The 16,932-nt window shown below is 41.6% G+C and overlaps 1 protein-coding gene across 1 annotated transcript in view; it reads right to left on the bottom strand.

Annotated features, from left to right (window-relative positions):
- Window positions 1-14,171, bottom strand: part of LOC126474378 (octopamine receptor Oamb-like) — a 210,463-nt gene extending 196,292 nt beyond the window's left edge. The window contains exon 1 of the mRNA XM_050101845.1: window positions 14,096-14,171. The gene's annotated coding sequence lies outside the window, so the exon portion shown is untranslated. The remainder of the gene's footprint in view (window positions 1-14,095) is intronic.
- Between the last annotated feature and the right edge of the window lie 2,761 nt (window positions 14,172-16,932).

Here is a 16,932-nt window from a genome sequence, read left to right as displayed (position 1 = left end):
ACGATTCCAGACACCCAAACGAGGTTTTCGGCAAATGAGCGTATGCTAAGGGATATATATTTTGATATTTAATAATTTATTTTTTAATTTACTCCTGTCCCGATCGATATATTGAAGAGTATGATTCTTTTCAATAGCATGGTGTACTTTTTTAACGGTATCCGAAAACGCTTGAAAAGATCAGTACAATGGTATTATGATTGTTAATGTTGAGTTTGAAACTTTTTGAAAAATAATCCGAGAAATATTCTTAAAACGAAGGGCAAGCCTTACGGAATCGTCCGTTGCGTTGAAAAACGGTCATGGCAGGCTACGTCGTTGTCTGAAGCCTTTCCACTCTTCAGTCCTCTGCACTTCAGAGGTAACGGGAACTGTGTCGGTTATAGACAGGCCATATCTGCTTCAACATTCCTTGCATGCTGGCATGTACACCAACCAGCAGAATTTAGGCGAATAGTTGCACGAGACGCATTGCCAAATAACTTACGTAAATAGAAGACGAAAATGACATTTCTCTGGCTGCAGAGGTGTGTCACTCGCATCCTGCATCGACATAAGATTCACCTGTGATTACATTAGGCTCTATAAAGTTTGTTGGTTTGCTCTGCATCGATTGAGAGACGACGCTCCGTTTTCCCAACATATACTCTTTACCGACGAAGCAACGTTTATGAAACACGGTTACGTAGTGCACTACTGGGCAGCTGAAAATACAGGTTGGCTTCGTCAGTTGCAACAACAACAACGACAGTGAAGCGCAAACCCAATGCTGCGGCATCACAGGGAATTCCGTTTTGGGAGCTTGTTTCATCACAGCGATGTTAAACAGAAATACTCGCACGTATGCACACTTTTCTCCGAAAATTGCATCTGTTCTTTTGAAAGACGTATCATTGTTTAAGTGACAGTGTATGTGGTGCCAACACGACTGCTCACTCTCCCCGTGTTGCAACGCAAATACTAAATAAAAAGTTTCCTGATCGTTGTATAGGACGGAGTGCTGCTGTACGATGGTTGTGCAGATCTCTTGATTTGACTCCTGCTGATTTCTCTCTATGGTGTGCACTGCAAGATGCAGTCAATCATGAAGTCGCAACTACACCTGACAATATGCGCCGTCGAATCGCCATAGCATGCAACGGTGTATCATCGAATTTACTTTCATCTGTCCATGTGTCTCTCGAACGCCGACTGCAAATGTGTCTTGCAGTCGATGATAAGCAATTTAAGTACATACTCAAGTAAAGTATTTGCTTTGTGGGTAACATGTCATCAGTCATTCTGTATAAACTGTCTAATTTATGTGAGGCATCTTGCGTCCAATTACAATAGCGAGTTGTATTTACAGTCACATTTGTCTGACAGCAGATGATTTACTCTAGGAGCATTCAGGCGTCTCCAGGCAAAGGCTGGTCACGTATTAGTATTTTTCTTCAAATCTGAAAACGTTAAAACGGTAGCCTCCGTTTACTTTGAATACTGTTGTATATCATTATAAAGTATGAATGACCGACGTTTCTGTTTAGGCTTTGGTCAGTAAGTAGCATCGGAAAGGGCTTAAATTAAAATCTGCCTGACGAAACTATAGCTGCTTCCATAAAAACTCGGAAACATATAAACGTCTCAAATGATGCTCCTAAGCCCCGTCTCACGCACCAGAAGCTAGTAGATAACGTAGTTTTATTTACAGAAATCGTAGCCGATCCGTCGTATAGGAAGTGAGGTTCTATGTTAGCGGCGTAGGGCTGTCTTACTGCATATAACGCCGGAGCCTCACATGAGAACGCCGCTTGGCTGTGTTTACACCGCAGTGTCTGGCCTCATTGCTTTCCAATTTCAGTGCATTTCAAGAATTCTTTTGTGAAGAGTTTGTCTCAACTTTAATTAGCATTGTATCATTGTACTCGTCTTCTAAAGTTCTTTCGGATGTCGTTTAAAGAAAAGTACATCGTTGTATTTAAAAAATCGTACGTGCGTCAATAACTCGATAGATACTGGAGATATGACGCTTTATCACACATCAAAGTACATGCCGTTTAGCATACTATCGTATGCCAGAAACCTCGTTTTGATACCTGGAACCTTTCACGAAATGAGGTGTTATGTCTTACGTGACTCACTGTGTATAACACTGTCGTGGAACGTTGTATAGTGTAAACTATACTGTCGAGTATGTCAGTTATGAACACACCTTGTATTATTTTGTTTCTCTGCATATTTACCTGTTTTTATCTTACAGTAACATTATTGTCGAGTAAGGCGAAATGTGTACCTATAATGGTCATTGTTGACGCCAATACTTATACTAATGTGGTATGTAATACTTTTAACTTTCCCTCTGTTAACTCGTATTACATATTACAGTCTAATATCCGATTGTAGCTTACACCTGACGCAGTTTCAGATTTGAAAATACCAATCGGTTTTGACTCAGAAGAAAGCCTGTGTAAGACTGTCCGAAACGTGGGTCGCTTTAGTGACACTTATTTACGATATGACGTGGTACTATAGACGGGAACGGTCATTTTCAATGAACCAGGATGTTTATTTTAGGGCTGTCATAGACTTTGAGCTGTCCTTCATCAACATCGTCATGATGAGTGACCTTTAAACACTTTAAACGCCGAGCGAGGTGGCGCAGTGGTTAGCACACTGGACTCGCATTCGGGAGGACGACGGTTCAGTCCCGCGTCCGACCATCCTGATTTAGGTTTTCTGTGATTACCCCAAACCTCTTCAGGCAAATGCTGGGATGGTTCCCTTGAAAGGGCATGGCCGACTCCCTTCCCGATCCTTCCCTAATCTGATGAGACCGATAACCTCGCAATTTGGTCTCTTCCCCCCATATCAACCCAACCCCAACTCTCGTCTTGCAAATGACACCAGCTGTGTTCACCGGGTTCACATATGTTCCTGATCTAAACACTCAGGCACTATTTGAGCCTCAACAAAGTAAAAAAAGCAGTAATACAAAGTCAAAAACTTAAGTTGTACCCACTTTTTCTGTCAGTGATTTCCACATTAGGATCAAATTTAAGAAAGAACCGCCAAAACATTTTACAATCACGTGGCACACCCTCTGTGCTGACTGTTGGTCTGAACGGTGTTATTGACTGCTGTAACGCGCAACGTTCGAAGAAGTTTCTCAGTGAACCACTAGACGTCTCTGTCTTGTAACAGCCAGAAACCACTATACTCAAACGGTTTATCCCACAGAAGCGTCTGTGAGTAGTTGGAACATAACATTAATCGTAGTAATCAACATGCCCGCAATTTAGTAGCTAAATCTCCGCTGTCTAGTAGTCAACCAATGGCTTCTAGTGGAAACGGAATACGTAAAGAACCTTATGTTCCGCACCGAATTGAGGCCATTATCAAAGCTAGAGAGTTCACGGTATTAGGGCGATGTGTACTTGGATGAGTTTTACTGGGTCGGATGTGCTTATTTCACTTTTAAATTGCAGCACAAACCTTCTGGAACTACATCTAGAGCTCCCACTACTTGGTCGCGTTCTGCCGACATCTCTCTTTGTCCAGCTGCGAGCGGGCGGCGCGACAGAGGAACAGGACTCTCCGCTGCTCGCTCGGCTTCGTAGCACGTCCGGTGTCAGGGGTGTGGTGGTGGGGGGGGGGGGGGGGGGGGGGTCTGCTGACTAGGCGGCCACCTCAGCGGGAGTTGCACAGCGGCTGAGATCAGCGCCCTCTTGCTCTCCTGACCTCACTGATTGTCAGCAATTGGCCGAGCGCGAGCACCGGCCCGTCGGCCCATTCGCCGTGAGCAGTCGAACCTGTCATTCATTACGTATGCGACGACCTCCGCTACGGACATTACCTACTCACAGACTAGAGCAGTTGTGCCCAACCTTTCTGAAACCACTGCCTCTGAGTGCAATCCGGTATTAGCTGGTGCCACCCCCTCTCCCTTCCAACCCGCACACCTTTCCCCCACGATCATCATTAGCGCCCAACATCCCTCCAGATGGAAAAAAATTTCTTTCGTACACACTTCTAAAATGTCGAAAGGTAGATTATATTTAATTTTTGTACCTATTTTATTAAACCATAAAGTAATAATGAGATGATTGGTGCTGCTTACTTCTAACAACACTTTTTTATTGAATCGGAAGCAAATCTTAGTGCATGGCAACACTCCACACTGAGAGCAGACACGTGTCACAAATGTTTCAAATGGCTCTAAGTACTATGGGACTTAACACCTGAGGTCATCAGTCCCCTAGCCTTAGAACTACTTAAACTTAACTAACCTTAGGACATCACACACATCCGTGCCCGAGGCAGGATTCGAACCTGTGACCGTAGCAGCAGCGCGTTTCTGGACTGAAGCTCCTAGAACCACTCGGCCACAGCAGCCGGCTATACGTGTGACAGAACATGATACGTCCTCACTTCTCCTTGCTGTAGCGACTCTTTCTTCACCCACACCCTGAACTCCCTATTTAAAATCAATGAATTTAAACTGCGTATCCTATCTTTTTACTGGACTCCTTAGTACTGAACTGGCTGCAGTTGGAAGACTTGAGGCAGCTAACGCTGTGTGTCTAGCCACTGTCACTACTAATACTACTACTACTAACACAATAATAACAATACTGTGTAGGCCCTACAGTGGGGTGGTGGTCATTACATATTTACTGATATTTTGCGCTGTCAGTTAGTTCATTTATAGAAGTGAATAAGGAAGCAAGTTTTACTCCATTGCGGGAACTAGCATTAACTCAGATATTTAAGCATGTGTGTCATACATGTTTCAGTTTTACTGCCACAGATGCATGGTACAAAGTACAAAGTATATGGGAAGTGGTTGGAATGTATGGAGCAGATGGTGTTCAATCATTTGATTCACTAGCTGTCGCCACCACTACGTTGTGTCACGTGTTATCTTCGAAAAGAATGTAATTATTCTGAACTTATGTAAGCAGTATTACAGTATTATGATATAATGATAATAGCAAAAGTCTTTTTAAAAAAAAGTTGAGTTTCGCGACTGAATCGTAACTGAACCATTTTGTTTTTACCACTTAGAAAATTTTATCTTACCGCTCAGGGAGTATTACTCTCACGTTCGGAACCATTGGACTAGAAGCTCAGTGAAGACTTCTGCAGCAACAGTCACACGGCAGACGTAAGTCGAGCCTTTCTCGTGACATCGTGACAAGAGAATGACCGTTAATAAGATCTTTCCTCGCTGAAAATGCGTCTAATGTTCTGATTTAACAAGCATGTTGATGTGGGCGTTTCCCGCAACAATCTAAAACAAAACAAAATTACACACATTAGGCATACTGTTTCGTCCTCCTTTCTGCTTTTTCCTGCCAGATAGTATTTGTCTGATAACATCTTCATTTAAAAGTGATTCCATTGTGACTTGTTAGCATAGACTTTCAACTACAAGCTATCATTGCAAGTCGCGGCCCGCTTCTGCACACGGACAACATTTGTCCAGTTCCTATTGCACTTTTAATTTATCTTCACCACTAGTTAAAAAATGTTCTTCTACTTATTACTTTGAGGAGACTGTCTCTTACAACTTCACATCTACACGTTGTACTGACTAACAACCTGCCCCGGCTTCGCAAGGCACTAAGTATTAAGTAATTACGACACAACTACTTGTCTGGCGTAGACATAATAAATTATCTATACAATAGTGAAGGCCATATCAAAATCTTTACAGCAGATCCTGAGATCAGTTTTCACAGACAGACAGAATGACACGGCGAGAGACTAATTTAGCAATATGTATACAAGTAAATCTGTAAGAGGGAGCCTGCTCAAAGTGAAAACTAGTAAAACGTTTTCCAACCAGTGATTCAAATAAGCTAGGCGTAGAACTAAACTGTTACTTAGTTAACTGTAGCATTCACATCCAGCAGTCATATCGTAAAAATGTGTATAAACCGGTTTGTGAAATAGGTAATAAATAGTGCAGAATATTACACCACAGTCGTGTGTGTTTTCATTCATGACGAAACATTTGTATTTTTGAAAAAAAAATTAAAAGAATTTAATTTCATAAATATCCAGTTCTAAATCAGCTGCATTTTTTGCTGAAAATATTTACAATTAATTTTCCAGAGTCGTCTGATGTTTTATATGAAATGCATTTTAAATGTATTTTTAGTTAATTTTATCTTGTCTTTTCATTTTCCAAGTTTCCCCTCTTCTAGTATTACGTTAAAGACAAACTTTCACCTCACTAAAGAATCTACGACACACATTTGCGACCTTATTTTCGGTTCTGTAGTTTCTCTAGGCCTTGTACTGCGTGTACTATATCATCTCAAACATTCACTGATGATCTGGAATTTATTTCAGATGCTACCAAGAGGGCTTTGATAATATTCTCGTGTTTGTTTACGTAGTGCCTCTTCTCCTCACTCTCGGATACCAGTGGAATTTTCGAGGGTAGAAATTCTTCTTTTAACCGATGACATCAACAGAGGAAAGGCGGAAATTATCTGGTCAGGCAGATATTAACAAAAAATTCACATATGGCAAGTTAAATGGTAATATAGCATCAAGAAAAGATTAGTAATTTAAGAATGAAGTGATTCAAGTGTGCCTCACTGGAGGTGAATGACAGTGAGCTGATGACCGTTCAGTTTTCCCAGATTGCTGATCAATGGAATTGTTCTTGCAGCTGAACAGCCGGAAATGTGTGACCCATGTTTCGTCGTCACATATACTACGTAACAATGAAGCTCACGTTGGACACAGGATAATATGCTTTCCTGTGCGTAATTTAAAGTGTCTGCAAGAAACATAATTGAAAAAGGAATGAGGAGACAAAATATAAACATTGTTCTGAACTACTGGTTAATTTGCGAGCAGTGTGGTTTACCACAAGTATACCTACCAACACTGAGTTTTGTAAGGAAAATATGTTAGTGTTTTCGTTATCGAGTGCTTCTCAACAATTTACCTTTGAAATGTCCTTGTTCGCTGAAATTTCATTCTAAAAAGAAGACTGTTATAGGTAACCATGTTGGTCACGAATCAGGATTCACGTGCGATTACCAAGCGAAGAGCCGGCCGGAGTGGCCGTGCGGTTCTAGGCGCTTCAGTCTGGAACCGTGTGACCGCTACGGTCGCAGGTTCGAATCCTGCCTCGGGCATGGATGTGTGTGACGTTCTTAGGTTTAAGTAGTTCTAAGTTCTAGGGGACTGATGACCACAGGTGTTAGTTCCCATAGTGCTCCGAGCCATTTGAACCATTTGAACCAAGCGAAGCGGGATCAATAGTTAAAACACTGTGCTTATCTTCCAAGTGCTAATCTCTCTCCAATCATCGTTCCGCGGCTTGCTAAATCTGTGATAGCAAATGCCGGGATGATCCCTTAAATGAGACCATTTTCCCCAGTCATAGATAATACGTCGTCCCTAACGGTCTCAAAGGTTTTTCTTGTACGCGTCGTTGGACCTAGTCTGCCTGCTCCCCTAGATTTCAGTGACCTAATCTGAAATTTCGCATCTCAAATTGCATAAGGTAGTATAAGAGGTGAGCGAGTTTAAGTGCACCAACAACAAATCAACTCTACAGCTTTCACAATACTTGCGTATGTCTTTCACAAGTGGAGCCGTTGTCCCACATTCTGGGCCGTATATTCCTCGTACTCGTGAGAACAAACCGACAATAGGTCACGTATGATGAGAAGTACGTAGTAAGCGATGACAAACTGTCTGACTGAAGTATCGTTGACGCACCTGTATTTGCTTAAAGAGTTCGAGTCATCGAAACAAGGTACTCGGAAAGGGCTGTTATGTTCATGAACGACACTATCACTCACTGTTAATATTCCTAATTTTTTTAATCTATTGCAATATTAGAGAAAGTGGGGTTGGTTTTAAATAGAATTGTGGGCTTATTATGTCACCATTCGATCACCCATGGAAATAGCTGTGTATTACTGTGACAGCAATTTTTACACATCGCAATAACAGCTCGACGGTGTGTGCAGATCTCGTTGGACAACGTGTGCTCAACGTTGGAGATGAAATTCCCCTAAGCTCATCTGTGCCACGTGCCTAAGCCTCATATTTACCGCATTTACTGTTGTTTTTTCCCGAACTGCTTAACTGCGAAAATTGATAACATTTACGTTAACACAATCGATTAATTTTAACTAATAGATCGCTGTTAACAATCACTTAATTCTGTTTCCATAAAAACGAAATTGTCTTACTGCAACAGTCGATAAAGACGTAACTAGTGTTAGACTTCCGTTGAATGATATACTTTTTTATGTACCAGCGGTTGAAGCAAACTTAGTTTCACTGTGTTGATTGACTTACAAATATTAAGGACGTGATTCTTTAGGAGGAGCAGGTTGCTCAATACAGCCCATCTCATTCATCCGAAAAGGTTAAAGTAGAGATTTCGTCTGAATACTGGAATAGATATCGAACCAAAATACATTTTAATGTGCATACAAAGTAATTGCAAAATTATGTAAGGAGTTAATCTCCTTCATAAATAATCGCTGCTGTTCTAAAATGCCTTTTGGCAGACACTTAAAATCAAGTGGAATTTTTAAATTATTGCTATGCATATTTACAGTGAAACGCCAAGTTCGTAAAAATATAGCTTAAATCCCTGAGACCCACAATGCACCGTTTACTACTGTCTGGGAAGCTTTGAATCACAAAAGTACTATACAACGACAAAGTGAGCTGATGAAACATTCTGGTGATTGCAGAACTAAGTGTTTTAAGAAGTTCATCATATATTTAGTGGAGTAGAGAAAAAATATTACTCTCCTTCTCTTTGATAGCTGCTGGAAATAGATCCTCGTTATTGTCAATAAAAGTCGGTTGTAAAAGGGAAGAATTCAGCAAGCAAGCTATTGGTCCCCCTATTGAGGTTTATTGCCGTAGTAGTCAATAACTTAACGAAACTGCAGCTTCGCACGAATCCTGACAAGGTGTCTGCCATACTATAAACCATGATAGTTCTCACAGCATATCTAAATTTACTACGAAAAAGACAAAGAAATTTTAGAGTACAGTAAAGAAAACTAAACCCCCGCAAACTTCAATAACAATGAAAATACAGCAGATAGTTTAATCTTCTTTAGTCCCCTAGGTGTAACGTTAGTCTTTACCGCAGTTTCACCGCAAGATTTCGTTAACATTAACATTGGCACTGAGAACAGTCATCAGACATGATGTACGTTTTTATATGCAATCACTGAAAGGGAAACAGCAATAGAATGATTGAACAGTAGCGGTGTCCTATAAGAGAGCGTTCTTTCGCAACTAGATCGATGCAAATTCTTCTATGTTCGTCACCGTAAGACCACTGTTTCGGCTCTTTTATTGTGGTTTGATGTTCTGCATCGCCCGACAGGATGTATTGGAATCATGCTACACCACACTCGAATCTGTGTCAGTACAGAAACATCTACGGCTCCGGAGATGAAGTGCGTACTGCATGTACCACCCATAGGTTACGCAGACAAAATGAGAAATCTATTTGGACTTTGTAGAATTTCGGTAACTGGGAAGAAAAAGTAAAAAAAGAATTGCAAACTGCCTGCTTACCTCACATGTGAATTTCCAAAGATGTGTGTTCTAAGCTGGCCGCACCCGAAAAGTAATCGTTAAATTTTGCCCACTACGAATTTGAGCTTGCTTCCGAACGCAGATCTGAGTGGAGCGACGAATTGGAATGACTCATTTACACACACCAGTTACAGCACTGGCGTTCCATATGGGTCACAACAAAACAAATACTGGGGTGGATGCCGAGGATTAGTGGGGATGGACCGTAACCGTCAGAAAACGCCACCTACTTGTTGGGCTTCCAGTCACCAATAGAAAGATGCTGGCGACCCTTTACACGTCACGAAGCTCTCTGCCAACTGCCAACCGACAGAGTGGCTGCAAGCATGCTTGCTGTCCTACTTGCTAGTGATTGGCGGGCAGCGGGCCGGAAGTGCTTGCTTGATTGCCTCTGAGAAACGTTATAAGCATCTCATCAGGATAAGTACTTATGTATGCTGGAAACCACCCGCAAGTGCCTAAGCATTGTACCGTAACTGTAGCAATTCCTCCCTAATTTTCTATTGATATCCTAGCAAATAAAAACGAAAGACATACGTTTCCAATCCTCCAACACCAATATATCTTCAGTCTACACAAAGAATTTTTCGTAGCTCTATTCTAACAATAACTAAAATGGTAGGGCACGGTTATGCACATTATATCCCGGGTAGTTTACACTGACGACCACACTATGCATGACCTATTCCTAGCATATTTTTTACAACTTACGAGGAACATGTATCCGCATCTAAAGTAATCACAATGCTTTTCAGAAAATGCTGCATTCATTGCTGTTGCAGAACCTTTTATATTTGGACTTACATTCAATTCCGACAATGAGCAAGTTTTGAAACTGACTAGTAATATATTATTTCAAAAGAATAAAAAATAAGAAAGATGCCGTTTTATCACGTTAATAAAGAAAATTAGAAAGTAAACGTGAAAACTAAAATATTGTAAGTCAGCACATCAAGGAGAAAATAGTACAAAGTGACAACAAAATCACAGAACAAGCTATTATGTCTCTATTTCAATTTATGACGCTTAAAGACGGCAAGAAATAAACTGCGTTATAAGAAGATGTTTGAGCGCATTAGGTAACGTGAGTGGGATTCACATATGAACGTCTCTAACGTACACTAAGTGGAACGTTTCCCGTGTATGTTGTATCTCTTTTTACTCGTAGCGGTGATACACTGTCATTTAAAAAAAAAAAAAAAAAAAAAAAAAAAACAGGAAACTACTTAACGAGCAACGAAGAGATTCATATTGAGAATTATGTGTATTGATAGGAACAGCAAACTAATGGATAAGGTGGACTATGTATTTACAACTGTAAAGGAAATGCGTTAGTTGTGTTCGAAGCACATATAGCTGTACGAATAGATGGTAGAAGGAGTTAGTAAGTTGTCATTACGGATTCTAAGAGATAAGAAAAGGCTGAAACGGTCTAATGAAAGGTGGGTAGATAACGTTAGATGATATGCAGGAGCAACATGGGTAACATGTACCTGAAATACGTACATCATAGAAGAGTTTATGGGATGCGTCTACACAGCAGTGAATGTCAAATGAGGTGGATCACAATTTGTTACCTAATGAAAGCAGTAGTCGAAACGTTGCTTCCTGTTGTGTTCCACGACACTTTCACACACATAGAGAAATTGAACTCCATATAGATATCACACCACTATACCGTACTACCGTTTAAGAAGCAGATTCTTACATATAAAGTACTGGAAATGAAGAAAGAATTTTATCATCTCAACACTCTTATTTTACTTCGTTCAAAATATTTACACGACTACTGAATTTGATGTTTCTGAGAGACATTTATACATCTTAAAGTCGGGAATATTTGATGGTAAGTAAGAATTAACTAACGAAAAGCACACCATTGTTAACAACAGCATCAAATCTTGTTTCATTCAATTTGGATTAAAAAATAATGGACTTATTTATCAACATGCGGTCACACAATTTGAGATTACTGTACTGAGGATAAATGGGGACACAACAGTTACTTTTTAATTACGCGCTCTATTAACAGTTGAACCACAAACACGAGTGTATGAAATTATGCAGCCGGCCGCGGTGGTCTAGCGGTTCAGGCGCTCAGTCCGGAACCGCGCTTCTGCTCCGGTCGCAGGTTCGAATCCTGCCTCGGGTATGGATGTGTGTGATGTCCTCTGGTTAGTTAGGTTTAAGTAGTTCTAAGTTCTAGGGGACTGATGACCACAGATGTTAAGTCCCATAGTGCTCAGAGCCATTTGAACCATTTTTGAAATTATGCATCTTGGTAAAGAGTATTGTAGTACATTAATAAAATACATGACAAAAGGCTGACAGATTTACAGTAAAAGTTACGAAATGATTTTCATCAAAATGATTTAAGAAGCGTGTAGGTTACCGGAAACTTTATTTTTTCCTGTTATCCTTTGGATTAACGTGCGAGACACTAACCCAGCATTTAGCACTCGCGATCTTTTGACGTGCACGGTATTTTTCTTATTTATTTATTTGATCAAGTGTCAGTCACAAAAGTTATTTGAATATATATAGAAACATAATAGGTAGAGTGCAGACTGAAAGAGCTAACCTGGTTACAATGAGCCGTGATGGAGAAAAACAAGTCCCTACGAAAAGTTAATCTTAACGCTTAGCTTACTAAATAACTTTCTGAAATTCAGCTTCGTTCTATTTATGAATAAGCACACAACATATTGAGTCATTTATCGTTTACAAAAGAATAGTACAAATATATCAGTACAGTAGCGTAAAATATACGAAATAGATTTGAATAGAGAACGACGTGTACCATAGGTTGTGCCTCGTGATGTTGACTTAAATACTAATCTGAATGATTTGTAGCGGACAAAGGGGTATTTAATATTAAGGAAGTCATCCAAATAGTAATTTCTTCTAAAATCTAGCAGATACTTAACAGTTGATATTCAGCCACACTTGAAAGGCCTTGTGTATTGGAACGCAATCTTAATAACTCTTACTAAGTTGTAAGTAAGTGCAGCCACCTGTTGCGATTAAGAGCCGTATATTAATAGCACATGAACGACGTAGGCACAATAACTCGTCAAGTTTCCCGCTTCACAGTGATATCTTAACTTCGCAGTTGTAATGTATTTTTATTCGCAAACACTGAACTACTACCTGTTACTGTTATACTGTGACAATGTGGAATTTAACCTCCAAATAGGTTAAATAGCATACGGTTTGAAAGTTCAGTTTCTTCCCGTGTAGCCGAGTGATATATTCGACAGTCGCCGATATTTCGACAGGTGCACAGTCTTCATTTGTGTCGTAAATGACGGAGTCTACACCTGTCAGAATATCGTCATTTACCAAAGAGCTTAGCGAGTTGCGCTCCCGGAAGTTGTTAGGACATTATACTTTTGCTCCAAAACGCATAATTTATTCTGTAGTATACCACAGGCCGTTAGGCTGTAACACAAATGCAACAGTACCTGAACCGCTGGACACTAAATGTAAATTTACATAAATCTGTGTGCTCGATTTCAGGGCGGCGTCTCCAACTATGAAAGTAATTACAGCTCGAATATGAGTGTAAATGTAATGTTTCTAGTCACGCTCCTTCCGTGAAAGGAACGGAAGGAATCGTTGTGTGGGCTGTAATAAGACGTACTATCTGCATAGCTATTAGAGAGAGTTCTAGGCTATGTCCTATGTTTAACGCTCCAGTTTACTCTTGTAAGAATCCCTTGTATTAAAGGGGGGAACATTATTCGAGAACTGTACCAAATTTTTGTTGCTATCTTCGGAGTAGCCAAAATATCTTTATATAAAGAATGTCTCCAGAACATGTGTCGTTAACGCCAAATACCCGGACCCAAGTGCCAATACGGACATTAGCAGTCTAGTCACAGAAAACTAATGGATAAAATTTTTTGCAATTTTGCAAAAAAAAAAAAAAAGTGTGGCTGTGGTAGTAACATTGTTAGTATTGAGGTCTAACTTCTATGTCCATAGCAAATGATTGATTCAGGGAAATCTCGGGTTTATATAAGACCATTTTTAATAAAACGTCTTCGGTCCACAAACCATACAAAATGAAACGTAAAAACTAACATTCCGAGAATCATGCCTGCTTTCCTTATCGTTAAGAGATGGAAGCGTGACGTTGACAATGATCGGAGGTCTGTTCTAATTGTAATATTATGAGTCTAACGTACGGATAATGTTTTCTTGACTGCTACCAAAGCGAAAAATATAGAAATAGCAACAATGTCACTGATGTTGTTACTGCTCCCTTGAGTTGTTTTACGGAGATAACTTCACTCGGGAATTTGTGAAAAAAGTTTTTTCATGATCGAACGATGCCGCTAATCTCTTGGTAATGAGTAACGACGATGCTTGCTGTAATTAGGACTTTTTTCGAATGCTTTACGGAAAACTGGTTTCGCAAACGCCACGTTTCCCGCTGTCGGTTTGTTGTGGCTACTAGCAAGTGGCGCGGGCAGCTGATGGCCACAGCGCGGTCGCGCGTCCCGTTTACCTGTCGGGCGGCGCGACGCTGCGGGGTTGCGGCGGCAGCGGCGCATGCCCGGCCGGCGACCGGCGTCCGGCGTCGGGTCGGGGCGGCAACTGGCGAGCGTCGCCGTGTGGAGGCACAGCCAGCGGTGGTGGCGGCGGCGGCGGGGGTGGCGGGGGCGGAGGGCGCCTGCGCGGGCCGGAGCGCCGACCGATGCGCTGCGCACAGACGCGGCGGCGGCGGCGTCTCGGCGCTCCTCCGTTCTGCCGCTGCTCTTGACCTCGACAACAGTCCTCAATGGGCGCCAGCCCAGCAAGCTCAAAGAATTAATCTTGGCTACGTATGTCTGCATGCACACCGAACTGTTCGGCAACAGTCCGGCCGTGAAATGTGAACAACGGCCACGAAGGTCGTACACTCGATCCCTTCTAACAGCCGTGTACCGCAAGTCTCTAGAGGTCTGACATCGATGTGTTGTAGAATTTTAGAACATAATTTTTAACATTTTTATGCAGCGACAGCAACTGATATTCTTTATATAAGAATATACAGCCTACAGTTGCAGGTTAACTTCATCGTTTACCTACGTTTCAACGTTATTAATAACATCATCTTCAGAATCTGCAAAAAGTTAATATTATAATGTGCTAGTTTTTTATATTAGATATGGTCATCCTACAGGATGGAACGTGTAGTACTTACATAAAATATTATTAAAATGTTAGCTTAAAACAGGCCGTGTCCTAAGTCAACTTCATAAAACTTGATGCATAACCATAAGGTTTTGCCACTTCTATTAAACAATCTGTAGCAAATTCACTTTAAGCCCGTTGTATGGGCCTCGTCGTATCACTAGACTGCGGACCGATTCTCGAGAGTATTGCACAGAATAATGGCTATGATCCAAAGTTAGTGAGGCAATTACATCATAAGAAAACACGAAAACGGACAACGACTTTAGTAAATACAAATACTCAAACCCAAGATCAGACCAAGAAATGGTTGTCGGTTCCTTATATTAGCTAATGTCTCCTACAAGTTGTCGCCTGTCGAAAAATTCAAGTTTTAAAATATCTTTCTCGACGAGTAATAGTTTAAAGCAAAATTTTGTTCATACCCTTGAGAAAGACTGTGATAAGTCAGCGAAATCAGGCGTATATAAGATTATGTGTGATGATTGCCCATGTTATTACATAGGTCACAACAGGCAGAGCTATAGCAGTTAAAGAACATCTTCCAGTAAAGGGCGTAGGAACACGGGGGTCAGCCTTTGCGGAATATCTGGTGCAAATATCTCATACATCTAAATCGTTACGTGACATAGAGCTACATCATGAAGTTAGGGGATATAGACTCGACATGCTTGAGGAACTACAAATTTATGCACACCTAATTACAGATAGAGGAAGTTTACTGAACGATCAACTGTATCTTAAAAATAGGGAATACTTCGAAGGCTTCCAGCCTATATTAGGGCTTATAGTAATTCATAATGCGTGTGACCATTACAGTTTCTGTAATAATAGACCCTTTCCTACAGATGTTCACACAAGATTTGTTGGTCAGTTGATAAGGCTCTGTAATAGAATGTAAAACGTAGTCATGCTGGATACTGTAATGAACTTACAACAGTAAAGTATAAAATTAATTCGTAGCAAAAATGTTATCTGAAGCGTGTGTAATAAGAGTTTGATTCTATACGTCTCGCGCATGCCCGCCGCCCTCTGTGAGGCAGACCGCGAAGCCCTCGCGGTCCGCGGTCTCTGGTCACACGACGAGGCCCATACAACGGGCTTAAAGTGAATTTTCTACAGCTTGTTTAATAGAAGTGACAAAACCTTATGGTTATGCATCAAGTTTTATAAAGTTGACTTAGGACATGGCTTGTTTTAAGCAAACATTTCAATATTATTTTATGTAAGTGCAACACGTTGCATCCTTTAAGATGACCATATGAAATATAATATGCTAGCACATTATAATACTAACTTTTTGAAGGTTCTGAAGAAGACGTTATTAATAACGTTGAAACCTAGGTAAATCCAAGCCAAGGCACGCTCCCGACTCCGTCTATTCAAGCTCCTTTCCGGCCGTACGTGGACCCCTCCACCATCCACCACACCTATAAATCCCTCACCCGCCCTATCCTTTGTTACGCCCATCCGGCCTGGATCTCCGCCCCCCCCCACCTTTTATAAATCCCTCCAAATCCTTGAATGCCATGCTCTCCACCGCGCCTATCGCATCCGTCTCCCATCCCCCACGTGGATCCTGTATGATCTCATCCCCTTTCCCCACCTCCTCCTTTTCCTTGAAAGGATATGGATCCTGTACACCTCCCGCAAACTTGATCCTCCTCATCCGCTTGTCTCACCCATCCTCTCCCACCCCCGCCCACTGCCGCGCCTGTATTCCCACGTCCCACTTGGTCTCCATCTCTCCACCCTCCTCACCCTCTCCCAAGGTGGCTTCCGCCAGATCCCCCTCCCTGATGATGTCCTCCTCCCCTCCATCTACTCCTCGTATCAACTTTGATCCTCCCCCTGCCCCACTTCCTGTGTCCTTTCCTTTAGGCACCCTCCCTCCCTTCTCTTTCCTTTTCCCCCATCCCCTCCGCTCTTCCCACGGGCTTCCCCTCCCCCTTCCTCCCTTTCCCCTATCACCCCTGCCCATGGCATCTACTCTCCCCTCTCCCACGCCCCCCTCCTCCTCTCTTGGCAGGTCCCCGGACTCGTACACGGTTAGTGACCATTCACGCGCCGGAGATCAACGCCTCGTGTTCTGTGTGTGCCGTCGTTTTGTGCGTAAGTGATTCACTGGTATTTGTTTTGTGTACCTACATTCACGTGTGACAATTTTCG

The sequence above is a fragment of the Schistocerca serialis genome, chromosome 4 (assembly GCF_023864345.2).
Source record: "Schistocerca serialis cubense isolate TAMUIC-IGC-003099 chromosome 4, iqSchSeri2.2, whole genome shotgun sequence".
NCBI classification, from domain to species: domain Eukaryota; kingdom Metazoa; phylum Arthropoda; class Insecta; order Orthoptera; family Acrididae; genus Schistocerca; species Schistocerca serialis.
The sequence above is the reverse complement of the archived record's forward strand: the minus strand, read 5'-3'. Positions and strand labels throughout refer to the sequence as shown.